The 7,617-nt window shown below is 38.5% G+C and overlaps 1 long non-coding RNA gene across 1 annotated transcript in view; it reads right to left on the bottom strand.

The window, feature by feature from the left end:
- The window catches only part of LOC122792297, a 45,746-nt gene extending 38,411 nt beyond the window's left edge, over window positions 1–7,335 (bottom strand). The window contains exons 1-2 of the long non-coding RNA XR_006363304.1: window positions 6,723–7,335; window positions 5,374–5,507 (exon numbers count right to left, since the gene is read on the bottom strand). This is a non-coding gene — a long non-coding RNA (uncharacterized LOC122792297). The remainder of the gene's footprint in view (window positions 1–5,373; window positions 5,508–6,722) is intronic.
- Between the last annotated feature and the right edge of the window lie 282 nt (window positions 7,336–7,617).

Consider the following 7,617-nt stretch of genomic DNA (forward strand, 5'->3'; position numbering starts at 1 on the left):
TGTTTAGTAAGATACTTCTGCACATACTCAATCCCTTCAGTATTCGGAATAACTGAAAACAAGGACTGGATATCTAAAGTGACAAGATAATAATCAGTATCCATAGGTAATGTATTAGTAAAACTATACAAATTCATTAGAAACTGTTTGAAATCCTTCAAGACAAAATCACTCCTATCCAGTGCTGGACGCAAGAACTTCTCAATATAAAGCAGGAAAGGTTCTGTGCGCCAACCTCTTCCAGCTACAATGGGTCTTAAAGGTGGTTTTACCCCATCTTTATGTATTTTGGGGAGTCCTTGTATGATAGATATGAGGGAATGGTCCAACTTCAGATAATTAAATAAATCATAAGAAATTAATTCACTTTTCAAAATATCCTCCAACATACCAAATATCCTAAGCTCTAAAGCATGGACTTGCATCATGTCAATAGTAGAATAAAGACTACTATCACTCAACATCACTTTCATAGACACATAATAATCACACCTATTCATAATCACAATAGGGCCGCCTTTATCAGCTGGCCTAATTACTACAGTATCATCCTTTTGTAACTGTGTCAAGGCTGCTCTCTGTCTCATGCTAAGATTATACTTCCTATTCCTAGGGTATACTGTATTTTCTTACCATCATACAATTCATACAAATCATTCTCCACCAATTTGTTAAATGCATCAACCAATGGATGGGAATTAGGAATATACAGGCAAGGTTTTTAAAACAGCAATCATTTGCTCTCACATTATCAAATTCAAATTTCAACAATACATTTCTACTAAAAAGTTTTACGTCAAGCAGAGTTATCAGTCAAATCACTGCCTCTTGTGAGAATAAAAGAAAGTTCATTCTCCAAAACAAACATCCCATCAACAGTCAAAACACGAGTAGATATGTTCCATATCAATGAGTCTCTAACTGGTTACACATTTTCTTCAAAGTCTGACTTGAATTCCTCTCTACTGAGAGCTTAAATTTCTTTAACAATAACAAAAAAAGCATAAAATAGAGACTCATCAGATTTTTTGAAAGCCCATGTGTTTACATGGCCTAGAACTGATATGGGCTCCAAGCGTACTGAACAAGCTGGTTATTCTAGCACTAGGGGGGGGTGAACAATTTTAAGTCTAATCAACCAAGGGATTTGACTAATAATAATCTGACTGAGAAAGTTAACCCCAATACCACGGAAAGTGAACTGATAGCCTCTGTGGCTGGGGAGTCGAATCCTATACCTTCAACGTCTAGCAACAGTGCTCTAGAATTGGTTAAAGTAACACAGTCCTTGCCATTCAGGAAGGACATGAGTTAGAAGACTCAAACTGTGGTTACTTCTGTTCCCATTGGGGATACCACATAGCATATTGCTGATACTTTAACATATGAAACTGGCAGTTTAAAGCCCTAATGGCCAAGGTTGCAGAAGTGTAAACCTTCTTACCCCATCTATCCAGCGCCCTGGGGTCTCTATCAGAAGGGGTACGATTTTTAGCAGTAGAAGCCTTAATGCACTAGGGCCCCTGTGAAATAGTCTCTGGATCCGCAATAGGATTTTTAAAAAGGAACTTGTGTGACTCAAGGACCCTGTAGTATCCGTCTGGTTTTCTGGGAGCAGGAGGCAAGGAATCAGGGGCCAAACTAGATTCCGAAAAAGCATCATCAACAATGTCTAGTACAGGAGGAATAACTAAAGACCTATGCTGAGGTAGGAGTAAGAAATCCCTAAGCCTCTTTTTTGAATCAGAAAAATCCTGGCTTTCCCAGTGGAAATACTCCCTTAGAGTATGTAAGGTTTCCCCAAAAGAAAAATCCCCTGGAGGGGAAGCAGACGGAATGGAGTCCTCTGCATCAGAATCCTCATAAGTAAATAAGGGCAAATCCAGATCATCACAAGAATCAGAAAAAACAGAATCTTGGTCAGAAGATTCATAACCCACTTCAGTCCTAGGCCTCTTAGAAAGGGGAGGGGGTTGGCTACCCCTGATTAGAGTTATTAGAGCTTCAGCCATTCTTATCATTTATTTTTTGGGCATAGAGGCTTGAGCATGTGGCCTGGGCGTTGTTTTTTTAGGCATGGTTCGAGATTTAGGCCTAAGAGAAGAAGGAGGCATCGGTTTAATATGCAAGTCCATAGGCCTGAATACACCCTCAGAAGCTGGTACCTGCACAGCGGCTCCAGACCCATCCAAGGTAGAGACATCCGCGGGTTCCATAGTTGAAGCATCTTGTGGCATACTGGACTCCAAATGGGTCTCAGTAGTGGCCTGTGAATCAGAAGTAGCGGGTATCAGGGGCTGCAAAAGCGCCTCACTGAGCACCGGCGAACTGGCTTAGGAGAAGCGTTGTTGGCTGTTTTGGACCTCGGCAGCCTGTCTCTGTCTTTATCTTTGCATTTTTTCAGAATCCTGGTAGTTGGATGGCTAACCGACGACATTTCTGGATAATTAAACTGAGAACCGAAATATTTAGAGGCAAAAATGTACCGACAATGGATAGTGCGCTGATTAAATAAAGTACAAAACCAACAGTAAGGTATGTCGTGGTCAAGGCCTAGGCAAGGAATACAGTACAAATGAAAATCTTTATGAGGTATTTGCTTTCCACAAGTAATGCAATTAACTTATAGTGACATCGGTAAGGAGCAAGAAAAAGTTTCCTCAACGGGGTACTTAGCTTTTAGTTGAAGACTTCAGTTCTGAAACTCGAAAATGAAAATTTCAGGAGTCAGCTGACCGGCACTTACGAGCTGCTTCTGCTTCGGGCACCGCACGGTAAGAAAGACTGCTATAATGGCGTCGGCTGCATGCTTTATACCCCTGACGACCTGATGTCATGGAAGAAGGGACAGCAATTGATGCAGGACCCAAGACTTTGTTAATCAGGCTGACCAAGGGTGCAAGCGGATAACCCAAATGTAATGACTGCAACAGTGAAACACGAAGAACATCTACATGGACCTCTCTGATATCGATGTGTCTCCAGGAAATCTATGTCATATATGTATGTGTATATGCATATGCGCATCTATATATTTATAGAATTAAACCACATTGTGTGTGCGTGTATATATATATATATATATATATATATATATATATATATATATATATATATACACACACACACATAGCACGCATACACACGTCAAGTAGTACAAGGGATACAACCCTTCTATAAAACTGGTTGTCTAATTGGTGCAAACCTGCAATACTGTGGAGCCACAGATATGAAATTGTGGAATTTATGTGTAGAAGGCCCTCCAACAATGACTGTTCATGTCCCAGTAGGTGTACAAAATTACATTCCGTGTGCTTTATAGTATGTGGCAAATTCAACTGAGAAATGGAATATGTGAATAGCTATTGCAGGAAATGTACAGCAGCATTACAAAAATAACCTTTTGTGACACTTTTGTTAACAGAAGTGCTTCTCATTCTGCACGACTATTTTGAGATCACAGACACAATCAAGAAATGTAAATGAATTAGAATCAGTAAGAGTACCAATTATTTTTTTTTTTGGGTGCATGACGTCAAACACACAGTAAATGAAGCTCTACGTTCAATGCAGTTATGAGCTATGTGGCATTTTTTATCAGTATGACCCTTCATGATTATTTTCATTTAACTAAACCTCTTCTGCCAGTAGATCCCACAGCAGGATGTCGGACTGACATTTTTTATTTCTAAACTGTGGCTCATAACCTTCCTCGTCAATTGAGAAGGCAGCAATGTTCTTTTAAACTGTTGTCGTTACCATACGTACAGAGCGAAGTACTGAAAAAAATTCACAGCAAACCAGAGTCCAGTGAACTGAACCTTTTTAAAAAGTGACTTCTTTAACTGTATTAACCATTAATGTGTACTCAACAAGTGTTAGTGGAAGAAGTGTACAGTAAGTAATGACCCCACCACCCTTCAGAGATAGCAGTTTCAATGTTTGTCTAAGAAATGAGACTACCCCACTGAGAAGGAATGTAAAGATATTAAAGCCATGTCATGGTCATCACAATTTCTTGTCTAATGACATATAACAGCAGTGAAACAATGAGTTCAGTAGTCATACATGTTATACAGACAAGTCTGAAAACTGAACACGATACATATTCTGCTCAAAAAACATTGCATAAGGTACATCAATTCAAGCAGAAGCTGGCTGATATGAACAGATGGGCCTGTGTATGTAGTGTGGAAAAGTAAGGTATTAACACTGTACCACTTGTAAGCTTTCTACAGCTGTATGAATAGGTCAACATATGACAGAGCATTCACTGAAGTAAGAAAATAACCTTGATTCAATCCAGTATTCCTGTAAAGGGATAAGTTCTCTTCTCTGAAATCCAGCATGCCTGCAACATGCAGAAGGCATGTTGCTGTGATGTAGAGCCTTTGATTCCATGTTCTGCATGGGATCAGTGTACTGTGTCAACATATCACTACATTCAATGACTCTCTCCTATGTTCTTCAGCAGTCATACCAAACTGTCATAGGTATTAACTTGTGCAATGTGTTCATCTGTTTGCTGGACACCTTCAGGTCCTCAAACTTATTGTTTGCCCCAAATCTTCTGCACCACATTGTCCTTTGCTTTTCAACAAGTATACCCAAACTGCCATAATCTGCTGAACGTCTAAGCAATTTGAGCTACTTGGGCTACTGCTCTGATGTAGTTTCTTTCAGTGTCCCAGTCTGCATCCTACCACCTCTCATGCACTTTATCTCCATCACCTCTACTTTCCTCAGCTGCTCTGACTTCACTGTCCATGATTCTGTATCATAAAACTACTTTTGGTTGCAGCAACGGTTAGTACTCCTACTGTTTTAGGTTCTGTGGCAGCCTTCTGTCATTGCCTGCCCCTGATTGTGTGTGCCACTTCTGAGCACTCTGATTATAGCTTTGAAATACTCATTCAGATTTCCCTTCTGAATTTTCCCTTCTATGTTATTTTTCAGGTACCTGATTGTCCTCTTGTACTGCTATAACAACTGTGTTATCTGCACACAGAGTCATGGTATGTGCCTTCACTTCTGCATTCCATTTCTCTATCCAGTGATGAACTTTTTGAGAGTCTGGCTGTAGTGTCACATGATATGAATACATCAACTTTGTTGATCTATACTTCTTGATGTTTGAAGCTAGATGTATAAGCTATGTGCTGGGCTCTTAAAGAGATGACCCTTTGTCTCCCTAAAGTGACGCAAGTAGAGGTAGCAACTGTTTTACCATAATACTCGTATGGAAGGGAATCAGAATGTTATCATTATTCATACAAAATCGATGCAGACATAGCAATGTTAAATTGCACAATCAGTATTGAAATTTTGATGTTTCTTGTTTGTGTCAAACCATAAATGCTACAAAATCCGTACTTACATTTGAAAAGTGTTTGTTCTGTTCCACAATGAAATTGGATTTTGTGTTTTCCTCAAATTCACCGATAGCTTTCCTCACTTCTTCAGAGTGAAACGATTCCACTTCAGATTTCTCACACGTCTGTAGTTCCCTAAGAAATCACAAAGTTGAAAAACATATTAATGCAGCAATAGTTATAATTTATGCAGCTGTCCCACTTACAGTATGTGGCAAGATGTGTCTGCATTTTCCAATTGAGACAGTAGATTTAAATTTCAGTCATTACACTGAGTTATCACCAATTCTCTTCCCCACACAAATTATCCACACAGCAGAGGGAAACATTGGTACATTGGAATTCATGAGAAATAGTGATCTCTGTTTTAATTTCTGCCATGGATTTGCACTGAGTTGCCATTTTTTTGGTCATCAATGGCACAACATGCAAATGCAAGGTTAATACAAGGAAGAGGCAAGAAGTGATGGGGAATAGTATTTTTTGATGTAGTGAATAATTAAATGGGAAATCATATTTCCCCCAAAAGGTTTGGCTCCTACGGTTTTCAAGTTCTCATGTATTTTACAGGAGACTGAGCTGATTGCCAAATAGTACTAGACAGTAGGAACAGTAACTCAATTGCTTTAGAAATACCTGCTAAAAATACACCTTAATACTGCAAAATAATGGCATTAGATGCCTTCTACATTAGTAGTAATATTTACTTACATATGACAGCAAAGAATTAACTGCAGTACCTAGAGAAGTAAACATCATAACTTTTAGTCAACTAACATCCACAAATGGACAATCAAGTGACATGATTTTAAAACACAGAAGCGCTTGAAACCCTTTTTGAAATAAATATTTGCCTTCCATTCAGGATTATCAGTAAAATATTTTCAAAACATGTGAAACATGATCTCAGCTATCACAGTGAAATGGTTCGAGTAACTAAAATTTTGAAACTTCCTTGTCTGATTACTTAATGCGCTACTTTAGGAATTAAAAGGTATTCAAATTTATGATCTCATGACCTTAAGATATAGTGAAGTATTTGCAGAAAATATTGTAATGTTTCTGTAGTTGTGCAGCACATGAAACAGTGTTTAAAACTACACCTTCATGAATATATATGCAAAGTATGTAGCTACAGAAAGTGCAGCACTTGCTCTTGCTCAGTCTTGGTCTCCATGCAGTTCCTACAGGGATACTGGGCATATCCTAGTACACTCACATGTGCAGATTGTATTTCAGTAGGAACCTCTTAACAGTGTACAGAAGGAAGGCTCACTTTTTCAGTTACTCTCACTGTAATGTTCACTACAGCAACCATTACAACACAATGTAAAGAAATTGGCATCCTACCAGCTCTTCAGTTTTCATTTGTAACTCAGCGTTTCCCAAGTCTGACATGAGAAACACCTGTTCTTCTGTACTTGTATGTTTAGAACTCATTTTTGCAGGTTCACCTAGTAAGAGATGAGGCACCAAAAATGTCAGCATTTGATTCAGCAATGGTTTATCATCTCCAAATCATACATATTGTTTAAACATGTTACTAAGACAGTTGTTCTACATTACATAATGTACTGCAGTTGTACTACTGCATCACTAAGTATTAACTTGCCATACGTACCTTGTATAGCAGAGTAGTAGTGTAAGTACTGAAGTTATTACATCAAAAGATGAGGTGTACCTCAGACATGTCTTGTCCTAAACTGTACCTTTATTTAAGGAATGTACCGTTAATGTTATGAAAGTAAAAAGTGTAGTCATAATAGCACTTCAACACTGGGTATAATGTCAAATGTAAGATATTGAAATTTTCCCCTAGAGCTTCCATAATAGCCCAGTTCGGATACCCTGTCCAAAGGATTGACAAATACAAGCAATCAAGTAAACAGCTCCCCCGGAAACATGTGACAGAAAATGGCCACTACTCCTAAAACTGTTTTCACTTGTACTGCATTTATATGTTTTCACAGGGCTATGAAGGATTAACAAATATTATTGTAGCCATGGGTATTTGCAAGTGTCAATACTAGATTTTTCTGAAGTCATATTTTCAGGGAGCCATACTACGGGTAATGTGCCGAGTCACGTCTAATTTCTGTGTAGGTAGACAGTAAAAGTGTGGAGGACACAACTGCCTAACCCACAAATGTAGGGAAAATAAATTCATTACATTTGTTGCTAAGAAGGACATACATTGTTGTACTTCCCTTTACCTTAACAGCACATGTTCAATGACATCACTGCT

Source organism: Protopterus annectens, chromosome 1.part2 (assembly GCF_019279795.1).
Source record: "Protopterus annectens isolate FY-2018-M chromosome 1.part2, PAN1.0, whole genome shotgun sequence".
Lineage (NCBI taxonomy): Eukaryota > Metazoa > Chordata > Ceratodontiformes > Protopteridae > Protopterus > Protopterus annectens.